Source organism: Natator depressus, chromosome 8 (genome assembly GCF_965152275.1).
Source record: "Natator depressus isolate rNatDep1 chromosome 8, rNatDep2.hap1, whole genome shotgun sequence".
NCBI classification, from domain to species: Eukaryota; Metazoa; Chordata; order Testudines; family Cheloniidae; genus Natator; species Natator depressus.
In genome coordinates, this window is record NC_134241.1 from 98582895 (window position 1) to 98610679 (window position 27785).

Consider the following 27785-nt stretch of genomic DNA (forward strand, 5'->3'; position numbering starts at 1 on the left):
AAGAAAATTCACTGTAATAATGTTCCTCTTCTACCACGCCCCTTTTACAGATTAAAAATGTAACACCTAATTAGCTTTCCCTACAACATATTAGTGTAGTATGTTACGCTTGGGAATAAAATGTCAGTCAAAAGAAAAACAAATTTTAATTCTACCATTGGAAAAGGTGTTTGGGTTTTTTGTTTAGCTTCCTATGGGAAAGCAATACACCTTAAAAAATGAAAATACTCTCACTTAAATTATTTTACTTTTGGGGGTCACATTTTAATCAAAGCCATACCTGCCTCCAGGGGAAAAAAGGAAGTAAAAGTGGTTGAATTTAATAACTAAAACAACATAAACTGTCTGCTTTGAAATGTATAATCTCACATGACATTTATTTCATAATGTGACCAAATCATATATGTTATGGGGACACTCTTTATTAAAAATGCCATTTATTTTAACGAGCAATAAAAAGAAACACTTTTTTTTTTTTTGCTGTGGCAGAGGAAAAGGCTGCTATGCTAAATGAAAACGTATAGCTCAAGTTTTGCTCTAAAATATTTAAACAAAGTGATGTGGAATTTATTATTTTGCTGCCTTCCACCATGAATAGAAGAACATTAAATTATCCTAAATACAAGAAATGTTCTAGAAGAATTTGTTTAGCTTATAAATAAGTGTTGCTGATGAAGAATAAGATCATTTAAATGTAACGTTTTTATATAGGTTTGTAGTATGTCCTAGAAGGCCTAATTCAATCCCGAAATTAATGTGGTTCATGGCTAGAGAGGTGGGTCTCACCGGGTGAACTGAGAGAGACTAGGAAAATTGTACAGTTGGGTCTAGAGCCACAAAAGGTTTTAAGCATTGCAACGCTGAGGCTAACTTTAGATGCCCTGCCGCCTAATGGAAAGTCACCCTGTGTTAGGCTCCCTACACAAGGCAGGGGTAGGGTTAGGCATCTCAGAACGGAGCATATTGAGCCAGCACATGGAGTGTGGAGCTGCCTAAGCTAACCAGGAGGAAATACTAAGGAGAGGAACATGACCTAAGCTTCACTCCTCAAAGAGCATTAGGTGCCTGTCTATAGGTGTTGGAATTAGGGGTTAAGGGGGTGTCACCGCACCCCTGGGCTTGAAGTGGTCTCCCTTATATACAGGGTTTACAGTTTTGGTTCAGTGGCTCTCAGCACTGCTGTTATAAAAATTATTCCAGCCCCCCCTGTTTCCGCTTGGGATTCACTGCTGTCAGACCTCTGCTGCAGTTAGGTGCTTTGAAGAAGGAGGGGATGTGGCAGCGATGCTTCTCTTCCCTCCACTCCCTCCCTTTGCTTTTAGCCCAGCGGTTAGAACACTTCTCCAGGATGTGGGAGACCTAGAATCAACCCCCCCCCCGTGGGATGGGTGTGTCTGTCTGTCTGTCTCTCTCTTCCCCCCACACCCCACTGAAGCTTTTCTACTTTTTTGTGTAAATAACTGAACAGTCAGTGGGCCGGGGAAATAGTAAGAAGGACTCTCTAGCTCAGTGGTTAGGTCATTTCCCTGGGATGTGGGGACCCCTGTTCAAATCCCTGGGACTGAGCATGCATGCTGCATTGGGCCCCTCAGCTGAAATAGGTCAGGCAGTGCCTAGGTTGTGGATCCGGCTTAGGTGTGAACTGGGGCAGAAGCGGCTGTGCCCGTGCTGACTGGCAGATTTTTAGGCACCATGGGGATTTATCGGCGGAGATTTAGGAATTAGGGGTTAGGCAGCAGCTGAGGAGAGGTTTGTGAGGATTTGTGCTTAGGTGCCTAAAGTTCAGTTAGGTGCCTAAATCTCTTTATCAATCTAGCTCTTAGAGTCTCCGGTCCAGCTGCTGTGAGCTGTTTTCAAAAGCTGCCAGAGAGCCACCCTCCGCTCTTGCACCAAACAAAGGAAGGGTTAGATTGTGCCGGGCTGTTATGCCGAGATGGGGTGGGTGGGGCCAAGAACATACAAGGATCCCTTCCTCCTTGCCCAGCCTGTACAAGAGAACAGTCCCCGCCTGTGAGAATTTGCGGGAATGCTTCCTCAGTGCAGCCCTGGAGAAGTGTGGGACCCCAGGGGGAGGAGGCGGGTCATGGCTCCTCCTCACCCTTCCCACAGTGGCTTGAGCAGCAGGCAGCGGCGCTGGTGGGAGCAGGCTGTGACATCCCAAAGGATGCTGTAGCCTGTTTGTACTGGGCTGCCTGAGGAGGGGTGTTAGCTCATTGAGGCACAAATCCTCCCCGAGGTACCCTGGGTCAGCGCGTTTCCCCACCAACCCACACGTGGGGGTTGAATGCCACAACTTGGCCTGACGTATTTAAATAGCATCGGGAACAGGAAATCCAGCTAATACTGAATACAACTGGCACTGAGCAATTTTGAACACTTACGGTCTGATTTCCAACCAAGTTAGGCATGCAACTGCATGTGCAATGACTATGATTGCATGCACAAATTGAGTAGTTGCATAGGCAAATTCCAAGTCAGTTACTTATATAACTACCTGACTTATAGGCACAACTTTGGTGAGAACAGCCTCCCACTATTTAAAAAAATCAAACTCTGTTCTGGAAAGGGGGTAAGGTTTAGTTCTGAAACCTGCTTTTATTTTGGAATGTGTTGTCGCTTGCCAGAACCTTACAGTAATTGTTCCTTGTTGCAGACCCACTGCCCATTTCCCTGTCAAGGCTCTTTTTGCCTTATTCTGAATTAAAGCTGAAGCTCCGCTTGTAACTCTAATGGTCCCTTTTACAAGATCCGCCAAGGGCTTAATGACATCCTGGCCTCTCCAGGTGTTTGATCAAACTGAAGATCCATGTGACTTGATAGGCCTGTGATGATATTGTTCTCCCCTCACAATGACTTCCCGGCTGATGTGCCTTTCCTGAATCTGACAGCTGCAGCAGGAGATGAGAAGCGGCTTGAATCAGTACAAGGAGGCGGGAGCAGGGCTGCACAGCTCTGCAGTTAGACTTTATCATCAGGCTAAGTGGACAGATATTATTGTGTGTCACATTTTGTGTGATATTGATCTGCCTCATGTTTCTAGGGCACCTCTTTGAAGCTTCCAGCTATGCCAGACACTAATGACGATACCAGTTTAAAGAAGAATAGCGGTATGATTGGTGGCTTAGGGTGATGTGTATATATCTCTGAAAGGCCACAGCTAGACTGTGGCGCTAGATGGGAACTCATGATGCATTGCACCCAGATCCCATGCGTTCACACCCCTCCAGCCTGTTATACCTTTTTGAGGCAGAGCTTAGGAATGAAGAAATTGCCTCCGTGTTTGACCACATACCTCCTCCAATCTGCATATGCCCCTAGACTTACTCCACTGCCCACTTTACTTGGGCTCATACCTGAGTAATCTGAGTAGACTGGCCCAGAAATGCCATCCGAATATGAGCCAGAAGTAATGGTGCTTTTGCTGCTTTCATGTGCACTCATTTTAGAGGGTGGGTCAAATTTGAAAAAAGTTAGGGTATGGCATTTTGTGGTTTCTTGGCAGAAAGCTGGGTACGTCTTTCCACGCTTTCCAGTGCCTTTGAGAATTTAATAGAATTCTGAGAATTTTATTTACTGTCGTATAGAATATATTAAAATGCAGTATGTTGATATATCCCGAATATATAAGTAAATAGGTAAATATCCCGAATATATAAGTAAATAAAAAGGTAGTGATAATTCTATCCTATGTGTCAAAGCAAGAGAGAGAGAGTGTGAATTGTGTGGAATTAGGGGCATTTTGTTTTGAGCCTTCAATTCTTTATTGTGCAGTATGGGAATGGGTCCCTTGCAAGTGCTGATAATATTAAATGAACTGGGAAATGATAGGTCTACAGAGAGAACCACTTTCAGCTGGTGCGAAGAATTCCTTGAATCTGTCAAGGCCTTTTCACTGTTTCTCATTAGCTGGCAAATAGTTTGGCTTTTCTTGACAGTGAAACTGATGATTTTCATCCAGGTACAAGATGACATCAACAGAACTGAGAAAGAGAGTGAGAGAGTGTGTGTGTGGTATATAGAACCATGGGGTTAGAAGGGACCGCAAGGGTCATCTAGTCTAACCCCCCTTCCTGGATGCAGTTGTCTCTCTCTAGACAACCCATATCCTGCAAGTCAGTTACAGGTTCTGCTGCATGCCGTGGCATCTGGAAAGAAAGAGTTATAGGTGTAAGCAGAGTCATGATGAGCTCCACCCTGACATCTGGTGGTGAGGTGTGGCAAGTTGTGGAAAAGAACTTCAGGGGCCAATCTCATTTGCATAGGCACACCCACCCCGCCTAGAATGAGACCATAGCTGCCCAAGTGGTCACTTTTGCTGCTGTGGGATCCCCAGTGTCTCTGTTATTGGGGCAGGAAGAATAAATTGTTATTGCCCTGATTGTGGGAATCAAGGACAGCGGAACTGTACTTGGCCTTTTGTTATGATGGAGGGACTCGCCATCAACTAAGTAGCACTCGCTAGGCAAGGGACATGGGTTCCAAAACTCTGTGAAATGAGAGAGGCTGGGGATAGGTATTAATACTTGGTGGCATGGGCCCCCCGGTGAGGGCCTTATATGCTAATTGCACTTCCTCCTCTCTCTACTGTGGAATATCAGAGCTAATTTTGATTCTATTAGGAGTCTAATTACAGGCTGCTGAGCTGAATTCACTTTGGGCTAATGGTGCACCAGCACTGAGGCTCCCCTAATACAAGCTGAAATCACAAAAGAGCTAAACTTACTAAGAGCTGAAATCACTGAGTGTTGTGTTAAGTAGTGGGGGAGCCTGAAGATATATGGTGGAGCAGTTTGTGGGACGGTGAACAAAGCGGAGCAGTTTGTGGGATGGTGAGCAGAGCGGAGCGGCTTGTGGAGCAGAGCAGTTTGTCGGATGCCTAGAGCAGCTCATGGGGCGGCTGGCAGAGGGGAGCACCATGGAGAGGTGGGGCCATCAGCTTCGGACCACGTAAGGTGCCCCTTAAACCTCCCCCCCCCATCTCCACCCAGGTTGGGAGGTAAAACTCTGCAGATAAACTTTCAAACTCTGTGGCTGCCCTGACTGAGGCTTTTGGGTCATTGGACTTTTGGGACTTTGGGTGATTTTGGGTTGCTGGACTCAAGAAGCAAAGGGAAAGGACATGCCCCAATTTGCTTGGGGTGGGTTTTTTGCCCATGGGTTGTGTTATGAATCCTGTTGGTGGTGTTTCCCCAACATAATGCCACATTGTTTCTCTCTGTTATTAAAAGGCTTTTTGCTACACTCAGACTATGTGCTTGCGAGAGGGGAAGTATTGCCTCTTGGAGGCGCCCAGTGGGGGTGGTATATATTTGTCCCAGGTCACTGGGTGGGGGCTCGAGCCGGTATTGCATTGTGTTATTGGAATGGAACCTCTAGATACTGAACCCGGCCCTTGTTGCTGCCAACTCTGACAGGCAGAAGGGTTACATAGGTCATAAGAAAACAGTTTGTTTGCATGGTTTGCAAGCTCCAAAAATGTCTGGATTTCAGCACACACGAGGATTTGCGTTGGGGCTGAGAGTGGAGGGGTTGAAAATGGAAAGCAAGTTGACTCAGGGGTGGTGACTGAGGTAAAAGAGGAAAAGTCCTTGGGGGATGTAGAGGGGAGGGAAGAAAGAGCTGAAGGAAGCTGATGCCTGCTCCTGCGTATCACCCACTTGCAGAAGTTGGCAAGATCCAGGGCAGAGGCAAAGAGGGAGAGGGCTTAAGGGAGTCCAATGTGGCAAAGAGGCATCAGAGGTTGTCGGAGTGGGACTCAACAAAGGAGGAGAAGTGGAGCTGTTTCCAGGAAGTCCGACAGAGAGACTCCATCCTCTGACCTCCTATTAGTCACTTGCTCAGTCATCTTGGTCAATTCACATCCCCCTTCTATGCTTCGGTTTCCCTGTCTTACAAACAACGCCCCTACCTCACAGGCAGGTTGATTAACATTTGAAGAACACTTCGAGATTTTTGGATGAAAGGCACCAAATAAGGGCAAAATAAACAGGGAGACCTAGATCCTGCTCTCTGTTCTGCACCTGTGAAAGCCATGGACTTCGGTGTGTGTGTGTGTGGGCGTGGGCGGGGGGAAGTTTGCATGCGTGAAACTGACTTTCCGATCAAGTCCATCTTGGTGATGTGTGTGATATTTTAAAACCTCTTGAATGCAAAAAGGACTGTATGCCCTTGGGCCTCTATCTTGTATGTGGGTTTTGTGGGTCTCTCCTTTTAAAATTAGATGTAGAAGGAGAGGGAAAAACCCTTGAGGGCTCCGCTCATTTACATGGATGCCTCAGCACAGCATAACGAACACAGTGCTGAAGTGGGAATGTTACTGAGCTGACAGGTTCTGAATGGTGGTTGCCGCTGAACCTCTGAGAAAACAAGGCTTACAGATAACACCTTTTATTAAAGGTGAATTCACAAAGAAACAATTAGGGAAGCACAACACCCACTTAAAACATAGTGGATGCTATTAAGTCTTGGTAGATTGGATGCTGAGGCCTTTTAAAATACAAAACAATGCAAACTGGATTAGCTTTCAGTTTTTGCAGCACTCCATCAGACTAGTTTTGTTGGTAAGAATCAAAGGAAGTGGTAATCTATTGTCGTCTGCCCTCACACAGTCCACCGGGAGTTGCAGAACACCTGCTGCTCCAGCTCTATGTACTTCAATGACTCTGGGTCCTGCCCAGTAGGATGCACAATATATACCCAGAGGAATAGATAGCTGTTGAAATCCATGGCAAAACACCACACCAGAGGATCAGTATCTCCCCTACTGGGGATCCCCTAACAGGCATGAAACTCCAGCTAGCTCCTGTATTTCCCTTCCTGTGTTCCCAGGAAGGGAGACGTACTCGGGTAGGAAGGGGTGAAGACGACTGGCATTGCGTCCAATGTATTACGAGCTGGCAGGCAGTCCTTTATGGACCATTGCCAGCCAGTGTAAATTGGAGCAGCCTCCAGGGCACTTTAACCTGCACCAGAGCAAGTGGTAAGGCAGAGAACTGGGGAGCTGTATGGGTCCCTGACAGGCCTTGCTCTCTCTTTGCTGTGTTCAGTGAACACTGAGGGTAGCTGAGAATCTGGCACTTTTTAGTGATCTTGTATACATCTACAATAAAGAGATACATACCTGTGCCATGCTTTGGCCTCGTAGGTGTGGGCCTATGGAAATGTACGTACAAACACGTATTCTTGCACACGTCATCCTCTTGAATCCTGCACCACAGGGGACAGTACAACATTCAACCATCCATGAGTCTGGCTTCATCCATTACTATTAGGCATGTGAGTAGTTTGTGCCGTTCCTTGCCTGTTGCTGTCTACATCCACTCATGTCTTCCTTTTACCCTTTTGGGGCTGCTCCAACCAATATAGTCTTTATATTCTTTCAAAATGTATTGGGACCTGAGTTTTCATTGATTTCATTGGGACTTCACGGATACAAGTGTGGTCATGCCGTGTGTTTTTGTAGCTGTCTTCTGGAGTGCAGGAGGCACAGAGAACAGACTCCTGACTAAGGCGTGTGCTCCAGGAGACTCGAGGGACCACATGGCAGAGCCACACTTGAATGTATCTGAAGTGCTATAAGAAAAAGCTTTATCCCAGGGTTGGGCCTGAAAGTGTTCTATACCAGAGAACAGGTACAGAAGGGCTGAAAACCAGCCAAGAAGGGCTCTCTCTCCTGGAAAGAGTTAGAGTTTAATAGATTAATATAAACTAAATATTACTCCTGATGATGTTTACTCAGCACTTTAGATACCACATTGATAGGTGCCTTGGAAATCTCCTAGACTACATTGATAGCCAGTCAAGGTCAGGCAAGATTATAAATAAATGGGTATTTTCTTCCATAATATAGAACTAGTTCTGTATGTTTCCCAAGAGGAATCTTGGATTCCTGAACACCTGAAGGCATGTATTTGCCAAATGAATCCTGTTTAAAAAAATCATCTTTTACTCTCAAAGAGTCATTGTGATAATGGAGCAAGTAACAGATAAAACATTTTTCAATAGAACCATTTTATACCAAATGGTGGTGGTGCTGCTACTTTACCTAAAATCATTTCAAATCGGAAGATTGACAGACGCGGAACACTAAGTGATGGAGGATTGCTCTCTGATGTAGTTTAGGTGGCATCAGGTTGGACTGTGCACAATCATTTCCTTCTAAATTGGTGGTAGTTCCCTTTCAAATTGTCAGAGAAGCTTTCTTCTGCTTCGTTGCACTTGAGAAACAGGTGGACGGCAAGCTGCTCAACCTTGTTTGATCCACATGTTGTTCAATAGATACAACAAATCAAACTGGAAAGCCTCTCTGATATAGCTATAACGTTGGCCTGTTCAGTGGCTAGATTAACAATGAAAAGCTGCTTGGAATTCGGACAGGAGGTGAACTTTAATCCGGTCTGTCTTGTGACATATTAGACAACTGAACAGTAAATTTAACTCCTTGGTGCCAAGAGTAGCAGGCGTATTTCAACATGACATTACTTTTTGCATTAGCATGATCTCCATTTCTGCATTCCCTCCATACGAGTGCAGAAGTATAGTAGACACCATAAACGTAGTAGATATGGAATAAAGGATGGTCTTGTGGTTGAAATACAGGTCTGAGAGCCAGATTATCTAATTCTAGTTCAGACTTTGCCACTGATGTAAGTGAATTTAGGCATGTCGTCCCTCTAGGCCCTCATTTCTCTGTCTATGAAATGGGGGTGATAATAACTATCTCAGTGTTGTGAGGCTTAAGTAATTAATGCTTGTGTAAGACTTGGAGTTCCTCCAATGAAAGATGCTATCAGAGAGCATATTATCAGCATTTTCTGTTGCTTTCTTACTATTGTTGTTCATATTCAGTCACACACACCTAGTTTTGCTTGGTTAACCTAATATGCCTGAGCACTCAAACTTTTTGTGGCCTACAAAGGTTTATTTAAAAGTCTGAATGTTTGCTTATCTTGTAATTTACCCAAGGCTTATACCATAGGTCATGAAACAAAATTAGAAAGGAAAGAAAACATTTATTTTCAAAGTAGTTCTCTCACTAATGAGAAATCTACTTACTGCAAAATTAATATTGCATAGAATTTGCCATGAGGCTCACTGGGGCTTTCCCCCATCTTGGCACCATTGCAGGTTGACTTCGATTCAAAAAACGTACGAGGCGCATCCAGTTTCCAAGGTTTGACAGTATCCTCAGTAACTTTTTTGTGTGGCTTCCACCTATGACAATCCTTACTGAGTGTCTTAAAGTGATGACATCAGACTTGTAGAATTGAGGCACGGGGAAAGATCTCACAAAGTAATTAATAACAGTGGCTTTTTGAGTGATCTTGTCGAGTGGGGAACCTCAGTGGATTCTAATCCACACCTGCCTTTTCTAAGATCAAATTGTGGTTCATGAGGCAGCAGAATGCTGTGGAGAATGTACCGTTTATTTATATAATTTCTCCACAGGGTCCTCCTGCCCCATGAACCACAACGGGGGTGGTTGGGGGTTGTCAGTGTGTGAGGAGTAGAAACTCTTTCATCTCGTCTGTTGGGCCCCACTCAACCACTTGGGGAGTTAAGGATCTCCCATTAGGCTAGGGGAGTCTCCAGCCTTCCTCAAAATGGGCCCCAAAACCTGGCCAGATGGAGACCAAGCTGAAGGGCAAGGGAGAAGACAGCAAACACGTCTGAGGAAAGGAGCCCTCAGGGAGCTGCTGGGGAAACCTCTGCCGCTGAGCTTGGGGGCAGAAGACTGGGAGCAACATGAGTGCAGTTGCCCAGGTGTCCTCTAGAGGGAGCAGGAAGGCAGACCGCATTGGGGAGGGGTGAGTTGGGGCTACCTATTGCCAAGGTTCCAAGCCCAACAGGGCAGCAGATTCCCATTCAGAGGACACAAAATTACAGGTAAGGGAAGTAATGTTATTTGTAGCCATCCCCATTGTACCTGCTAATTTCTTTCCATACACTGGAATATTCTTAATTATTTAGTGTGTCCCCTGATGCTGCCACACTTGGAGTCTGGTCTCACTGTTTAATGTAGCCTGCAGATTCCACAGCTGAGACCTAAACAGGACATTTGAGTTCCGTAGGCAGCAGCTCTGAGGTGAGTCAAAGTCTTGCTTTGCCCAAGAAGGGGGCTGTGCTGTGCTTGTGAGCCATTGCTCCTTGCATACCTGCAGTCATGAATAACCCCATTCATGCAAATCCGGCAGGGGAGATGCAGTAGAGAATCTCATTTCATCTTCTCTCATCTCAGAAATAAGGGCCTAATCCTGCTCTCATTGATTTCAATCACCAGACTCCCAGGCCTGAGAAAAGGAAATATAGGTATGATTCACTTGAATTAAGCTAGTACAAGATTATAAAAGCCTTTTAATATTTTTGCAATACTCTGAGTTTTTCATGTTCTGTTTTTCTGGCTGCAGTCTTTTCTGGTACCGTAGCCAGATGTAGTTGTGTCTCCAATGTTGTATAGAAATATACGATAAGAGAGAACCAAAGTGACACACAATTCTTGACACAGAATAGAATGAAGTTGAATTTTCATTTTAAATCTCTTTACCCACAGATAGCGTGAACTGAAATGGCGCTAAATTGCTTTACATTTGGGAAGCCTCAGTTCATAAAAAATTGCTAACAATTTATTTTTGTACTACATGGTTGACATGACTGTTAGTTTCTGCCTTTTTGTTTTGTTTTGTTTTCAAGTGTCTGCTGAGATTCCAAGGAAAACCCAAGTGTGTCATACAACATTGCTTTCTGATTTGCAAGTTAAATAGTTTACATAGGCAAAAAAGTGGAGCAACTGGAATATTCCCTACTCCAAACTTAGGGGCTCAAACTGACTGCACATTTAAACCTGGCAGCCCTCCACTGATATTTTTAGCTAGAAAAACATTTTGAAGTAACAAGAAAAGACAGATCAGATCTAGAGAGAATGAAGCTAAAAACACCACAGGGCATTTTTGTGAATTTCACTGCTTTAGTACTTAAGCATTTCCTACTATTTCTGTAGGGGTGTGTGGATTGCCGCAGGTTTAGGCTTAGAAACTTTGGGCAGTTCTGAAACAAATCTTACAAAGATGCAAGATGGAGTTAGCCTCGCTGATTGATTTAGTCTTTCTGAAACATGCAAAGCATCAGGAGCTTTCTGCTAAGAAAGATTAGCATTCAGAGCCTGCTGTTTTTTAATTAAAAAAGCCATTTAAATACAAGAGTTGGGGCGTCCGCCAGCGAGCATTAAAAATACCTGTCTTGTAATTATCCCCCAAGCCCTTTTTCCATTTAAATCTTTCATTCTGTTTCCCCCCGCTTAAATTCTTGACAAACTCTCCCTCCATTTCATCTACCTGCTATTGTGGCATTGTGCCTCCTGGTAGGGTTAGCAGCTGGCTATAAATCTCATGCCAACGCTGCTGCAAGCAGCTGGCAGGAGGTGTGAGGGAAGGATGTGTTCAGCATTTGCTTTCTGGTGATTGAGTGTGTCCTCTGCCTACTTTTCAGAGGGTTAGGTGTACAAGTTCACTTCCAAATACACACACACTGGGACACTTTATTGCAGGCGTGGCTTGCCTGCAAGAAAAGGGGGCTATCAGCTGAGCCCTGCTGGACTGATGATTTGGCTGTTTTGCTATTTTTTGTTGGCCTGTAAGTGAAGGACTCTGAGGCCCTGGCAGGGGTGGGATTCTCAGAGGCCTGGGTGGAGGGCCAGGTCAGTCTGATGACCAAAGAAGACAGTGGGGAAACTGAGACAAAGTTGCTGCAGTTCCACTTTCCCATGAGGGGTGTGGCCAGAACGCCACACTCCCTCTGTGACATATGTATTGGTGGCTGGTGTATTTATAGCTGTAGATATATAAACACACCGCGTGTGTACATATTAACGCAGTTGTAGCTAATGAAATGTTAGATCAAGTGATAGTTACATTCCAACTTCTTTTTGAAGCACGTGTGCTTACTGATTTTTGTGCTCCTTAGACCTTGAACAGTGACATGCCAATTCCTTGACCCACAAGAGGAAGATTTTCATAGAATACTCTCTGTCTCCTGCAGACAATCTTCTCAGGACTTTCCTCATTTTAACTCGGCAATTTCTGGGGGCACATGTCAAAAAGGCTCTGAGAGGTTTTCTCTTTCGGTCTCTCTGGGCATCTGGCAACATATTATTCTTTGTCGCTATAGTAAAGGGTAGCATCCAGAATGATCTAGTCTTTCTTTAACCTGTCCAAGCTTCTCATCTTCCTCTGCCCACATGTGTGTTCGGGTCAGCTACCCAGCCTCCCTCTGGATCAGCAGCTCAGGGAAACAAGGTTGAATCAACATTCTCCTTGTTTTTGTGAAGGATCCCATGCTTGAAATCTCAGCTTGATGTTGTTTCCTTTCCTTTCTGGGAATGAAGCTTCACCTGGAAACCGTGTAAAACCCAGAGAGCATTAGCCAAATGTTTAAAACCTGTGCACAGGTGACTCGACTATTTCCTGTTAACCCTTTGATCCCATTGTGCTACTGCAGAGATGTGTTAGAAATACAGTGAGGCCCCATCTGCATTGATTTTTTTTTTCCCCTGGAACTTTCCCATCCTTGCAGCAACATCAGTGCAGATTTGCTTGTGCTAGCAGTACTGAGAGGTGCTCGCCTAGCCTAGCCGCTGACACTTTACCACTATGTTGTGCAGGCCCGGTCCAACACAGAGGGAGACACGCCAGTCAATGGTGTACGCCAGTGTTCCCACCATCCTTAGCACTGATGCTATAGCAATGGTGCAAGACGCCCCAGAGTAGATACAGGTGATATAGACAAAGGGGTGCAGCGCACTCATGCTGCATTCCTCTGATCTCACAAGCTTGTCCTCCTGCTGCTCCTCTCTCCAAATCACATCCTCTGTGCCATTCCCTCTTTCCCTTGCTCCTTCCTCCCATCATTCCCTATTACTCTAGCTTACTGTTACTAGTCTGAAACAACCATTTGACTCTGGTGAGGAAAAAATCTTTTGCTATTAAGGACCATTTACTTTCAACTGATTGTACGTAGTTGATGGACTTTAAAAAAACATTTTACTTTTTGCCAGTAGATGTTTACTGCTGGAGTGCATTTGGCCTCATTTGACTTGAAACCTCCTAATATATTCTGCAACATTGTTGTTTGTTGAAACTTTGAATTGTCTTTCTGAATTCACATGGCAATTAAAAAAGTTGTATTATAATTTATGGCACAATCAACAGTTGAATAAAGGCTCAGATTCCAATACCTGTCTTGTTTCATTTTTTTTTTTTTTTTTTTTTTAGTGGCGTGCACACATGGAGAGAGATTTCATTTTAATTTTCTGATGATGCTTTTGAGGTAGGCTCTGGAAATGGAATTGATCAAAGCACTACATTTGCAAATATGCAGATTCAATTCTCAGCTGCTGTGATGAATGTACAGCAGTTTGGTGAAAGGGATGCAGAATTAGAGGGAGAGATTTTCAGAAAGACATGGCATCTGTCTCTATCCATAGATCCCAGAGCCAGAAGGGACCATTGTGATCATGTAGTCTGACCTCGTGTATCACACAGCTCAGAGAACTGCCCCAAAATAATTCTTAGAGCAGATCTTTTAGAAAAACATACAGTCTTCAGTTAAAAATTGTTACTGATGGAGAATCCACCATAACTCTTGGTAATTTGTTCCAATGGTTAGTTACTCTCCCTATTAAAAAATTATGACTTACTTGAAGTTTGAATTTGTCTAGCTTCAACTTCCAACCATTGGACTGAAGAGCCCTTTATTAAACATTTGTTGGCCATGTAAGTACTTACAGACTGTAATCAAGTTACCTCTTAAACTTCTTCTCTTTGTTAAACTAAATTGATTGAGCTCCTTGAGTCTTATCAGTATAAAGCAGGTTTTCTAATCCTTTAATCATTCTTGTAGCTCTCTTCTGAGACCTCTCCAATTTCTCACCAAGTTTCTTGAATTGTGAACACCAGAACTGGACACAGCATTCCAGCAATGGTTGCACCAGTACCAAATACAGAGGTAAAATAACCTCTTTACTCATATTTGAGATTCCTGTTTATGTATTAGCCCTTTTGGTGACAGTGTCACACTGGGGGCTCATGTTCAGCTGATTATCCACCATGCCCCCCAAATCTTTTTTCAGTACTGCTTCCCAGGATAGAGTCCCCCATCCTGTAAGTATTCTTATGTTCTTTGTTCCTAGTGGTGTATATTTAGTTAATCATATTCAAACACACGGGGCTTGCTTGCTCCCAGCTTATCAAGCAATCCAGATGGCTCTGATTCAGTGACCAGTCCTCTTCATTATTTACCTCTCCTCTATTTCTTGTGTTAGCTGCAAACTTTCAGTGATTTTATTTTTTTTTCTTCCAGGTCATTGATTAAAAATGTTAGTGTAGGGCCAAGACTAGATCCCTGTGGAACCCCACTAGAAACACACGTGCTCAGTGATGATTCCCCATTTACAGTTATGTTTTGAGACTTATCGGTTAGCCAGCTTTTAATCCATTTAACGTGTGCTGTGTTAATTTTGTTGGAGTCAGCAATGATACATCTCACATGGACTTTACTGGAAGCAGAGTGAGGCCAGCAATGAGCACTTCTGAAATCCCACCCAAAGTAATTATGCATGTTATAAGACACATTTTATTGCACAGTGTAGAACAGAGACAGCAAATGAAGGTTCTCTTGGGTGTCCTCTGGAGTAGGGGACTCACCATTCCATGGCGAGAAGAGTTGCCAGATGTCAGGTTGCCCTTTCAGAATACATGTGCTGGCAAATGGGAAGAGCCTGCTAAAGAACAAAAATGGATTTGCCTGTCTTTGCTTACATTTGATGGTTGACAAACAGTAAGTGAACAAATAGAAAGTTGTAAGTCTTCAATGTTCAAAAGACATTAGTGCCATCATAATTGGAAACCAAACATGTCAAGAAACATGGTCAATCTCTGTCTGTACAGTGCCAAACTCTCTGTCAATGATGAATAACAGTGTTACAGGTCTCCTCTGTCCTCATTACCTGTGTACAATGCTAGCTGGGATAGTGCTACGCAAGAATTGAGGGACTCTATAATCTCTCATAAAAATTAAAAGAGAAACTTTTTTCTGACTGAACGGATCCAGAAGCTCGTTATATACAGAAGTCAAAACTGCTTTTCTTTTGGTGAAAGAGTGACACAGAGGTCTTATGGATTTCTTATTGGGAAGGCAATTTGTTTACATCACATAATTCACCTGGGTTTCCTTTGTGAAGCCAGAGATCACAAACAAAACAAAAATCAAGCCTACTTGCTGCTGATTCCCTCATTGGACTTGCTCTTTCTGATGGAAACAGAAGTGTGTTTTCCCCCCCACCCCTGGTGATGCTTCATGAGTCTATTAACTCTTTTTATTTAAATTACATTAATGTCTACATCTCCCAGCCAGTTCAAAGCCCTTTGTGCTTGGGCTGTTCAGACACATAGTCAGTTAGTCCCTGGTTTCAGTGGGCTTTGGGTCCAGGACTAGCACCCCCTGTCCTGTACTTTGGAGCACACTGATTGGGTTGGTCACCAGCTCCCAAATTCTTTCCTCCCACATGTAACAACTTGCAGGATGGGGGCCTCAGACTGGAAGCTCTTTGGGCGTATAAGAGTTCTTTGTGAGAGAGAAGAAACAAGGGGAGCGTGAAATGAACAGCCAGTGTGGGACAGAGGGGAAGGGGAAATGGAGGAGGGAGAATGGGGTAAATGTACTGTAGGTTTTGTTTAAATATATAGACTAGCTGTGTGCACAGTTTGTAGGGTAGCATCTGGTTTGCGGGGTTTTGTTTTGTTTTTCCTTCTGTTTTGAGTTTTTGGGGATTATTTATTTTCCCCCTTCCTTCTGATTTCTGACCAACAGGAAATAGGCTGACTTCTTTCCCTTCCGTTTCCTTTCCTTCACCTCATTCCTTCCTCTCTCTTTTTTTCCTTTTGTTGCATGTCTAACATCTGTTCTTAGACAGTAAGGTGAGAAGACAGCTGCTTCTGGGGTTTCAGTCTCAGCAATGGGCTACAGAAGCTGGTGAGCAAACAAAAAGAAATTAGGACAGATCCTCTGATTTCGGCACCTGACTCTGATTTCAATGGGAGTTAGGCAGTTAAATACCTTGTGAGCCTCTGGGCCTTAGAACCTTTCAGGGAATGTCATTGTTCATGTGCCCCAAGGGTAAAACCACCTACTCTGAAATCCTTCCTTTCCACAAAAAGAAAAGGAGGACTTGTGGCACCTTAGAGACTAACCAATTTATTTGAGCATGAGCTTTCGTGAGCTACAGCTCACTTCATTGATCAGAGTAGGGGGTGTTGGTGAGCACTTGCCAGTGATTGTGGTGGGCGGGGGGGATGCTCTTATCCACCTTCTTGTAGCTGGCAGAACAGATTTTTATAATGGGAAGTGTCAGGCAACCTTAATAATAGGCGGTACTAATATCCCCACCAAAAAAAAAAGTCTCATTTACAGGGCACTACTGTCACTGTGTGTGTGTGTGTGAGAGAGAGAGAAAATATGAGAGTGTGTTAACAGATAAAATGCCAGCAGATGGCACTCAAGAATATGTAGCGTTGTTCCTGGGTTTTGTAGGACCGATGCAACTTCTTCTTGTGGACTGCACATGTAGGGTTGCCAACTTTCTAATCACACACAACCGAACACCTTGCCCTGCCCCTTCCCTGAGGCCCCACCTCTTCTGAGGCCCCACCCTCTGTCGCTCACTCTCCCCCACCCTCACTCACTTTCACCAGGATGGAGCAGGGGGTGGGGGCAGGGGATTGGGATGCAGGAGGGGGTTTGGAGTGTGGGGTCCTGGCTGTGCTTACTGTGGCTCCCGGGAAGCAACCGCCACATCCCTGCAGCCCCAAGATGCATGGACGGCCAGGGAGGCTCCACTCGCCACCCTTGCCCCTGCAGGTTCTGCCGTCGCAGTTCCCGGCCAGTGGGAGCTGCAGAGCCGGCTCTCGGGGTGGGGGGCAGCACACGGAGCCTCCTTGGCCGCCCATGTGTCTAGGGGCTGCAGGAACCTGGTGGCCGCTTCCGGGAGCCGTGCGGAGCTAGGGCAGGCAGGGAGCCTGCCTTAGCTCTGGGCCCCCACCGCGCTGCCGACCGGAACTGCCAGGGTCCCATTTCAACTGGACGTTCCAGTTGAAAACCGGACGCCTGGCAACCCTATGCACAGGGCCTCACCTGTGCAGCTCTTAAGAGACCTGGTGCCTGCCCATGTTCCCTGTGGGGTAGTGCAGCCCTGCTCTGGACTCTGCTTGGGCCAGTGGCCATTATTTCCTTGAGTACTATTCTTTCTTGAGGTGACTTATTTCTTCAGGCCATGTGCTGTGTACGGTACTTCGGGTGCTTGGAAAGCGCTTTATTCATTTTGCGTGAAAGTTTTTTTAAAAACGACTAATGTAAAAGTATTATTTTAACATGCTAGACAAGACATGACCCAAAAGCAAGTTTCTGAGGAGTCACTAATACCCTTGCTATTTGTTTGGGGTGACATAGACATGCACACTTAACAGCACTGAGCTCACATGGCCCTTAAGGAGTGGGGCATGTTGAAACTATCCCGTTTTATTATGTAAACCAGAAGATGCCCAGGAAGAATAATGCATCTGTGTCAGCACTTAGCACCTTGGGGAAGATACCGACACCATCCTATCGATCTTCCTGTGTGACACGAGCCTGTGGAGCCTTGCCAGTGCCTGTTGCACTGAACGACAGAATTTTTTTTTTATTGCTAACGTTTTTTCAGTGTACAACTCAATATGCAAGGCTTTGTCCATAGTATCTTGTGGGGAGATAGGAAAAGCGAAAGGGAACTGGAAGTGACACTTAAGTGAGGTTGTAGAACAGAGGCTGGCAAACTACGGCCCGCAGGCCCGTCCTGCCTGACCCCCAAGCTCCCGGCCAGGGAGGCTCGCCCCGGCCCCTCCCCTGTTGTCCCCCCTCCCCTGCAGTTTCACCGCCTCATGGTGTAATTCCCAGGCTTTCCAATAAGCCTGTCCTGCCGCTCTGAGCGGCCTCGTAAGGGGGCGGGAGGAGGAGGGGTTGGGGCAGAGCATCTCAGGGGACAGGGGGCAGTTGGATGGGGCAGAGGTTCGGAAGAGGGAGGCAGTCAGTAGACAGGGAGTGGGGGGTTGGATAGGGGTTGGGTCTGGGGGGGGCAGTTAGGGATGGGGGTCCCGGGAGGGAGCGGTCAGGGGACAAGGAGGGGGGGTTGCATGGGTCTGGGGGGCCTGTCGGGGGTGGGGGTGTGAATAGGAATCGGGGCAGTCAGGGGACAGGGAGCGGGGGGGGTGGGGTCCTGGGGGGGGCGGTTAGGGGCAAAGGAGCAGGGGGGGTTGGATGGTTGGAGGTTCTGAGGGGGGCAGTCAGGGGGTGGGGGCGGATAGGGGACGGAGGCCAGGCTGTTTGGGAAGGCACAGCCTTCCCTACCCAGCCCTCCATACTGTTTTGCAACCCCGATGTGGCCCTTGGGCCAAAAAGTTTGCCCGCCCCGTAGTAGAATATCTTTGTTTCAAAACATAAAAATTTAACTTCCTTAACACCATCAGCCAAAGAATTCCAAAGGACCCATGAAACTTAGCATATTACAGCATTCAGACTGCTAAGGATTCCCTTGTCACTGTCAAAATTGTTTCAGAAGCCCAAATTAATGCATAGCACTGCATTTATTAAAATGTGAAATAATCATAAATTTTTTATTCTTTGTACACTTTAGCTAATTTTCACATAAATGAAGCACTTGGCAGTTGAAATTCCACATATGGTTGACACTGATGTTTGATGTCAGAACAATGCCCTGAGCTCCATGCAAATTAAACAGATTTTAATTATTCTGGCTATCCATTCTTCCTTTACAGTGTGTCGAAGTAGAATACTAAAAGGAATTTTAAGGGTAATGTATTGGCGGTGAAATGACTCACCAGGATGAGTTCTCTCACCATCTCAGGCACCAAAGCGATGACCCAAAACAGCTCACTAGCATCCATAAAATGAAAACTTTTTTCAGGATTGGAAGCTAGACTGACTTAGTGAGAACTTCAATATGCTGTTGTCACCACAGCATCCTTCAGTGTTGGGTTAAGCCAGGATGGAGGTTTAGGAAGGCACTGAGCCAAGCTAATCTACAGTTATTTTATTTGAACGGCACATTCCAATGCTTGGCATTGCTTCTCAGGCATTGCTTGCTAGTGAACAAAGTCCTTGCACTTTTCTATAGCAAAATGGGTTTGTTTGTTTGTTTTATTTATTTATTTAAAAAGAATCCACGATTTAGGCCACACAATCCCATGGTATAGTGCCAATTTGGATAGCAAGTTTTATTAAAAGCAGCACACCATCAGGACATTGTATAAATTGGTAGCTCTTTCCCTTCTTCTTTATACTAGCCCCTCAGCTACTCACCGGGGATCTAGAGCCAGGATTTTCTGAATTCTAAGGCAAATCACTAAGTGTCCGGTTTACTTTTGATAATGGGACTGGGACTCCGAATCATTTGGGTGCTTTTTGAAATGCGACCATTAGGCCCTGATTCAAAAGTTAAGCACATGCTTATGTGCTTTCCTGAATGTGCCTAAATCCTATTGTTTCAAGTTAAGTGCTTCAATGCTGTCCTGAATAGGGATGCTTTTCTAAATTTGGGCATTAACTTGTGCGTTTCTCCACCTGTAAATGGGAATAATAATATTTACCTCTCTTGCAAGAGTACGGTGAGGATGAATGAACTGGTATTTGCATCATCTTCTGAAGAATTTTAAACAGTGAAAAAGGGATGTGAAATATTTATATTTTTATCACTCCATTGCTGCAGACACATTGATTGTGCACGTGGCACTGTTTGAGAACAGTTGTCTTAGGACTTCATTGTAATCGTACTTTTGAACATTTAGAGAGGAACCTCCACCCAACACATGCGCACACATATATGGATCTTCTTAAACAGACATTGGGGGGAGGGGAAAGTAAGTCAAGTTTGGAGTCTCCTGGTTTTGATGATTTCCCCTTCAAAGTGTGACAGCCCAGAAGGAAAAATATGCACCACACAAGTGGAAAGAGAGAGATTTTTCTAAAATGCTCTGGAAGGTCTGCTGTCCTTTTGCAGAAATCAACTGGTTCCTCTCTGCCCGCCTCCAATTTTTTATTTTGTTTTTGTGGTTTTTTTTAAACACTAAATGGCGTTTTTAAAAAACACCCCTTGGTTTTGCATTGGGTTTCTGTGTGTCTCTCTCGATAAAGACCTCAATCCCGGTGCTGTTGCGGCCCATGGAAAACCTCTCATGCGGCGCACGAACATTCTTTCTGAGAGTGGAAGGGTTCCAGTAACAAGACCAGAGACCATGACCCCGAGAAGTAGTCCGGCCTCCTTCAGCAGCAGGAAACCAGAAGAAAGCTGTGACTACTAGGGTGCTGTCCCTGGAACCTGCTGATGGGGTTTGTCTTTGGTATTGGCTGCCTGGGTAAATTTGAAGCTCCAGCCCTCTGTAGCTGCTGGATGGGACAAAGAACATTCTCTCCTTTCCTCCCTCCCCGGCTGATGGCGGAGAGTCTCCTCTCCCCGTCTCCCATCTCCATTATTGGGGTTCTTCTTTCCAGTGAATAATTCTAGTTCTTGCCGCTACGGCTGTTCATACCTGTCCCAAGCAGCAAAATCTTAACATGACTCCGGACAGTTCTGGTCCTGCTGGGCTCGGAGTCACTGCAGTAAAACTGACCAGTTTTGTTAATTTCACGCCATTGGCGAAGCCACAAGCATCAGCCTAAGCCTAGAGTTGCGTGCAGACTCAGAAAGGCATGCCGCATTAGTTTACATACAGAAGGCTATCACTGTAACCCTAAGAGCTGGAAACTGTGTGCTGGGTTTTTTGTTTGTTTTAAATACAAGTTTAAACTCTTTAGAAGTTGATTGCTGGTGAGCATTAGAGCCGAAGCCATGTTGCTTTTGTGATTTTATTACAAGTCTGAGGATGTTTTGTGGGGTTTCTGTGAAAGCCCCAGATTCTTGTGATTGTGAGAATCTCGGCTTTCATTTAAAGTGTGTGTGTGTGGGGGGGGGGGAAGCAAGTTTCTAGACCTAGTAGTTATAGAGAGAAGCCTGAAAACATGATGCGGCTGCATCCTAAAGCAGGGGTTCTCAGGACAAATTTTTTGGTGGCCGTACTTGCTCTGTCACTTTTTCCTAAAATATGTAATTAGCTTTAGGAAAAATAGTGAAATATGCATATATACATGTCCCAATCATAATTTATTTATTGCTAACTAGTAAGTCTGCTGTGAAAAGTGATATTAACAAACATACACGTATCACTTTTCACAGCAGGCTTACTCAGCCCTGCCAAGCCTGGGGACAAATTAAGCCCTGGATGGTGGACTGGGGGAGGCAGTGCAGGGCTGGAGCCTGAAGCCCTGCGTCCAGAGCCTGGGGCCTGCTGCTGCACAGCTCTGGGGATAGAGCCTGAAGCCCCTTGGCCAGAACCTGCCACTCCAGGGCTGGAGCCCAAAGTCTGAGCCCCACTGCCCCTAGGAAGGTGAGGAACTCACCAGCTGCCTGGTCCTTCCTCATTGTGCCCCAGGTGTCTCCAGAGGTGGGCAGGGCCCAACCCCTGCTGGTGGCCCCAGCAACTAACATCAAGGCAGTGCATCCAGGAGCATCAGAGAGAGAGAAGGCCTGCTACTTTGCCCCCTTCCCCCAATCACAGCTCTGGAGGCTGTGGCCGCAAGAAAAACCTCTGGCCTCATGCGGCCACGGTGGTCGCATTTGAGAAACGCTGCCCTAAAGGTCATAAACCAGAAAGCAAATAAAAAGCACCCCAAATGTATTCCTTTTGAAAATTCTCATGACTTTTTGGGAGCTGAAATGATTTTTTTTTTTGAATGGTTGGTATTGGCTGTAGTGCACCAAATAAATCATCCAGCTCCCGAAGTCCTGCACCCATGGATTTCAGTTAGAGGAAGAATTCAAAAATTTAAAGAGACACAGCACAAAATCTGACACCATTAATTTTTTTTTTCTTTTAACTCTTCCTGTTTTCAGCTAGAATGAAAGCTGCATCACTTATTAAATGCCCAGCTGGGATCTTGGGGTCCGACTATACTGCTTCGGGAGGTGTAACTGCAGTATCTTTTCACAAACCTGACCTAGCTTTGATCTAGCTACCTCATCTACTGATAGCAGTCAAGCTGTGGCAACCTGAGCTTCGGCACAGGGTGTACAAATGAGCTTGGGACCCTGGGGAAGTACTTGGGTGGCTAGCTCATGCTGACATCTGAGCTGCCATGGCTTCACTGCTTTTGGTATGAAGCTAGCTAGGGTATGCTGCAATTATACCTCCCGACTGCAGTGTAGACATATGCTTTGTATGGGCATGCATTTTCTGCTTTCCTCGGTCTCATCAGCGTACATGCCTTTCAAAGAGTTGGCAAAGGACTGAAAAGGAGAGTGAGAGTGGTGCAAGATACATTAGCACATCCCTGACGTTTGTTGCAATTAGATATTAAGGTTTAGACTTTTTCAGTCCAGGCTCCATCTTGCATATGCAATTTGTGTTGGCCTTTTTTGCACCCACCAAAGTAGCCAACGCCAGTCAGGAACTTTGCTGCCCACAAGCAAAAGACATGCTGGCAAGTTTTTCAGGCGTAATGAAAAGAGCCCACAAAAGGCAGCCTGGCCTCCTTGAAAATGTAGGTGTGAAACTGTTGTGGCTTGTCTCGTTTCCCTTCCCATTTAGAGTTTCTCTGCAGTGGTCTTTGGAAAATGTAGTCGTTGCCTTTTCAAGAACACAAATCGTGAGCGATCTGGGCATCAGATCGGAGTCTGGTGAGAAGAGAGCAGTCAAATGCATCTGCCAAATACGATATAAAGGCCTTGACATGAAAATTGCTTCTGACTCAAGTGAAACATTCACTTCGTCTCCCTCCCAATGGACATTCCTATGGGAAATCCAAACTGGAATATCAGCTGTGATGGACACTAGCTTGGAGAGGAAAGTGAAAGCAAAGAAAACGTCGAAAGGCAGTTGGAGAAAGTTCTTTCTTATACTGTTGTAAGATGGAAATATTGCAGAACATCTAGGGGTTGAACTGGGTTAACTGGCCCTAACTCTGCCCTGTAGAATGAGTCTTCAGCAGCTCCTTAGATCTGTTAATACAGTAAGTTATTTTACTAGACCAAGGCCCTAGGAATGGAGATGATGCCTATCCCGCAATTTGATATTTTTTTAAATTCTGTTTTGAAGAGCATGAATCCAATTCCAGAAAGCAGTTAGATCTGAGTTACTGCCCAAGAACGGTGGGGAGGGCTGCATAAAAACGCTGACAGAAGGGCAGCGAAAACGGTTCCATTTTGCCAGCCTTGTGGGAAATGTTAAATCGACAACTAAAATTCCATGAAAGACAACCTCATGTGCACACAGATGTTCAGCTGAGGGAGCAGAGGGGCGGAACCTAGTGTTTCACATTGTAGTAGATGACAAGGAAGGCAGAACCCAACCTGAAAGTCTGTAGAGAAGAGCAGGACTTAAGGAAACAGGAGAAACACAGCAGAGCGCTACCTAAAGTCAGGGAGCTAAAGGTTACTTCAGGTGCACTCAGAAAGCTGACGGTCAGTGCACAAACATGCTGCCTACATCCTTGTAGCAGGGGGTGGGAGGGAGGACGTTGATTTCTTTGCACATGCTCTTCTGCTACGTAGTTATCGCTTAAATCCAGAGCAGATGTTTACGCAAATAAGCTCTGCTGTTGTGCTTAAAGATTAATAAGAGTAACGCTGGGAAACAGTGAAGCCCAAGAAAAATGGTTTTGTATTGATTTGCTACCTTGGAGGTACTTAACTTGTCTCCTAGTAGGCGCTGGGGGGACAGACAGGCTCTGGCTATTACTTAATAGATTACATCACCCTAATGAATTGGTGGCCATGGCAGATGCTGTTGAGGTTATGGAATGCTAAAGATGGATAGGGCTGTATCAGCAGGTTTTCCCAGCTTCAACTGCATTCTTTTTTTTCCTCCCCTTACTGCTGTGTTACTAATTGTTCATTAACACACATGAACAGTGCATTCAAACAAAGTAAGGGACTGGAAATGTGACAAAATAAAACATACTGTACTCTGGATAATCACTTACAATAAGAACTATTTAATTGGTCTGGAGAAAGCATGCTCCAGACAATGGAACTAGGCCGTAGAATAGACTTTGAGCATTTTGGGGATTTCTCTGTATCCTGCTGCTGCTTCACCTTGAGGGTGACAAAATCAAAGGAAAGAAAGCTCCGCATATGTATGTATAATACATCAGATCCACATCCCTCTCTCCCATCATTTCCCTAAGTCTTATACTGTTGGGTGCTGGTTTACAATGTCAGTGGCCAAAATATAGGATTATACCGGCTGAATGGCAAAGTAAAGATCTTTAGGACAATATCTGCACTGAATCTTCTTTTCTGGGAGTGCTTTTTTTGTGTGGAAAAGAAAATAACCTGCTAGCAAACGCGATCCGTGTGTGTGTAAAACAAGCATATACATATACACACAGAACTGTGTTAAGAGGATACTAGGTTGTAAAGTAAAGCACTTGTGCATATGTATTTGGGCTGTGAAGCGATTTAAAAAAATGAATCACGATTAATTGCGCGATTCAACAATACAGTTTATTTAAATATTTTTTGTTTTCAACATTTTAAAATATATTTATTTCAGTTACAACACAGAATACAAAGTGTACAGTGCTCACTTTATATTTTTTATTACAAGTATTTGCACTGTAAAAAAACAAAAGAAATAGTATTTTTCTATTCACCTACTACAAGTACTATAGTGCAATCTCTTTATCATGAAAGTTGAACTTTACAAAATGTAGAATTATGTACAAAAAACTGCATTTAAAAATAAAACCATGTAACATTTTAGTGCCTGCAAGTCCACTGAATCCTACTTCTTGTTCAGCCAATCGCTCAGACAAACAAGTTTGTTTACATTTGCAGGAGATAATGTGCTAAAGGTCCATATGTCCCTTAATGCTTCAACCACCACTCCAGGGACACGCGTCCATGCTGATGATGGGTTCTGCTTGATAACAATCCAAAGCAGTGTGGATCGACGCATGTTCATTTTCATCCTCCAAGTCAGATGCCACCAACAGAAGGTTGATTTTCTTTTCTGGTGGTTCGGGTTCTGTTGTTTCCGCATCGGAGTGTTGTCATTTAAGACTTCTGAAAGCATGCTCCACATCCCATCCCTCTCAGATTTTGGAAGGCACTTCAGTTTTTTAAACCTTGGGTCAAGTGCTGTCGCTATCTTTAGAAATCTCACATTGGTACCTTTTTGCGTTTTGTCAGATCTACAGTGAAAGGGTTCTTAAAATGAACAACATATCCTGGGTCATCATCCAAGATTGCTATAACATGAAATATATGGAAGAATGCGGGTAAAACAGAGCAGGGGACATACAATTTTCCCCCAAAGAGTTCACTCACAGATTTAATTAACGCTTTTTTTTTTTTTTAAATGAGCATCATCAGCATGGAAACATGTCCTCTGGAATGGTGGCCGAAGCATGAAGGGGCATACGAATGTTTAGCATATCTGGCACGTAAATGCCTGTTCTCACTTTCTGGTGACATTGTAAATAAGAATAGGGCAGCATTATCTCCTGTAAATGTAAACAAACTTGTTTGTCTTAGCGATTTGCTAAACGGGATTTGCTAAAGTAGGACGGTGAACTTGTAGGCTCTGAAGCTTTACGTTGTTTTGTTTTGAGCGGTTATGTAACAAAAAAAAATCTACGTTTGTAAATTGCACTTTCAGGACAAAGAGCTTGCACTACAGTGCTTGTATGAGGGGAGTTGAAAAATGCTATTTCTTTAATTTTTACAGTGCAAATATTTGTAATAAAAATAATATACACTTTGATTTCAATCACAACACAATACAATATATAGGAAAATGTAGAAAACCACTGAAAATATTTGATACATTTCAATTGGTATCCTATTGTTTAACAGTGTAATTAAACCTGATTAATCGCGATTCATTTTTTTTAGTCATGATTGATTTTTTTTGAGTTAATTGCGTGAGTTACCTGCGATTAATCGATAGCCCTAATGAGTATTCTTATACACTGTTTAACTATATGACCCAAATCCTACTTTTTCAACAGGACTCCTCCTCGTTCAAACAGGAGCAGCAATTTCAGAGAGAGTCCTCTTCAGCCCGGGCTGGGCATGCTCACTGCAGACCCAATCTTTGAAGAATTTAGCTACCAAATTCTAACAAGTCTTCACTGGGCCTGTGCAAACTGCAATTTTTTCAAAGGCTTATAATTTGGCCAGATTTCGGTGTATTTTTCATGGGAATAGCATAAGGCACATTGCGGACATAAAGGGATCCCCTGTCCCAGCTCCCAAGCACGGGTGTACGACCGCTTCTCAATTAAACATTTGTAAAGCCACAAAGTTATCATTTGGCAAAACAATGTATTTTTCCCTATTTTGTTCTTGGAAATGGCTGAACCATTTTTACTCCAACTTCACAATAATTCTGCTCAAGGCAGACACCCGCATGGATTAAAGTTTGTCAAAGTTACAAGCAACTGAAGATAGGATCTTATAATGGGAAGTATATACTTTTTGCCATCTTAGTGACCCGGGGGCGGGGGGAGGGAACAGCTCAAAATCTGTGCACACAGTAGAATGAAACTGATTTCTGGGCTAAATTTGGGCTGATATTAAGCTGAATAAATTGTTGTCTCCTGGCATATCTGTCTCCTGAAATCCATATAACTCAAAAAATCAGTTATGCATATCTAGCACCTAAATTATTTCCCGGTCCAGTGAAATATCATGTTAAGATACTGTTCTTGGAACATAAGGAGCAGAGGAAAAGTTTACATATGCTGGATTTCATATGGAATATGCCTTTGTTTGATAGTCATGGTCTAAACCAAGTCCATGTTTCCCACTCCACATCTTCCTGGATAGATAACTTTCACATGTTGTCCCTTTTCCCCCTGCAGCTGACTTCCAGTGCACTGATTGCTCATTTGTGTAGCAACTTTGTACTGTCTTCTGGATCATTTCTGCTACTGCTTGGATATAATCTCTGGTGTATTGACTGAAAATTACCTGAAGATCCTTAAACAAATGGTGGTGATAAATGGAAATGCATCTTGTGTAGATGTGTGGGGATAGGTATCAGGTGTGGTTTTGCCAATGATCTGAAAGAAAGGGTAAATGGCGCACAAACTGCAAGATGATACTCATTTGGCAGGTGTATAGAACACAAAGGACATAGCAAGTTCAAGTCCCTTTTATTTGCTATAGTTTTTTTTAACCTCTGAGTCTGACATCAGAGATGCAGTTGGGCAAGACCAGGAGCATCTCCTCTTTTGCAACTGGAGAGGCAGTTGTGTGGATTTTTCCTTTACTCCGACTCCCACCTCCCCCTCCAGCAACAGGAGAGATGCTTGGAGAAGTACGTGGTGTCGGGCAGCACACTTGTTTATGGGAACCTGAGTGCCAGCCCCAAGAGTAGCATCCACATACAACCATTGAACTCCCATGATGATAACCGCAGGCATTTTGCTAATGAGTTTGGTTCTTATGCAATTTTCTTGATTTCTTTCATTTTTCTTACTTCCAGTTCACCATTAAGTACAATTAAACACTGAGATAAACCCCCTCCCCCACCTTTTTGTAATGTGTCTAGTTTAATAAGGATGAAATGGGATCAGGGTATCATATGCTTATTTGGGGGGAAAAAAGACAACTGTAATCACAGAAGCTTTTTTAAAATCTAAGC

At 44.2% G+C, this 27785-nt stretch overlaps 1 protein-coding gene and 1 long non-coding RNA gene across 2 annotated transcripts in view; one reads left to right on the forward strand and one right to left on the reverse strand.

The window, feature by feature from the left end:
* Window positions 1-27785, forward strand: part of BEND5 (BEN domain containing 5) — a 1373097-nt gene that overhangs the window by 922368 nt on the left and 422944 nt on the right. The window lies entirely within an intron of this gene.
* LOC141992973 (uncharacterized) lies at window positions 12234-18969 on the reverse strand. The gene is made up of 3 exons (XR_012640707.1): window positions 18921-18969; window positions 14697-14770; window positions 12234-12385 (listed from the first exon to the last, which is right to left on the reverse strand). It is a non-coding gene; the product is annotated as an uncharacterized LOC141992973 (long non-coding RNA).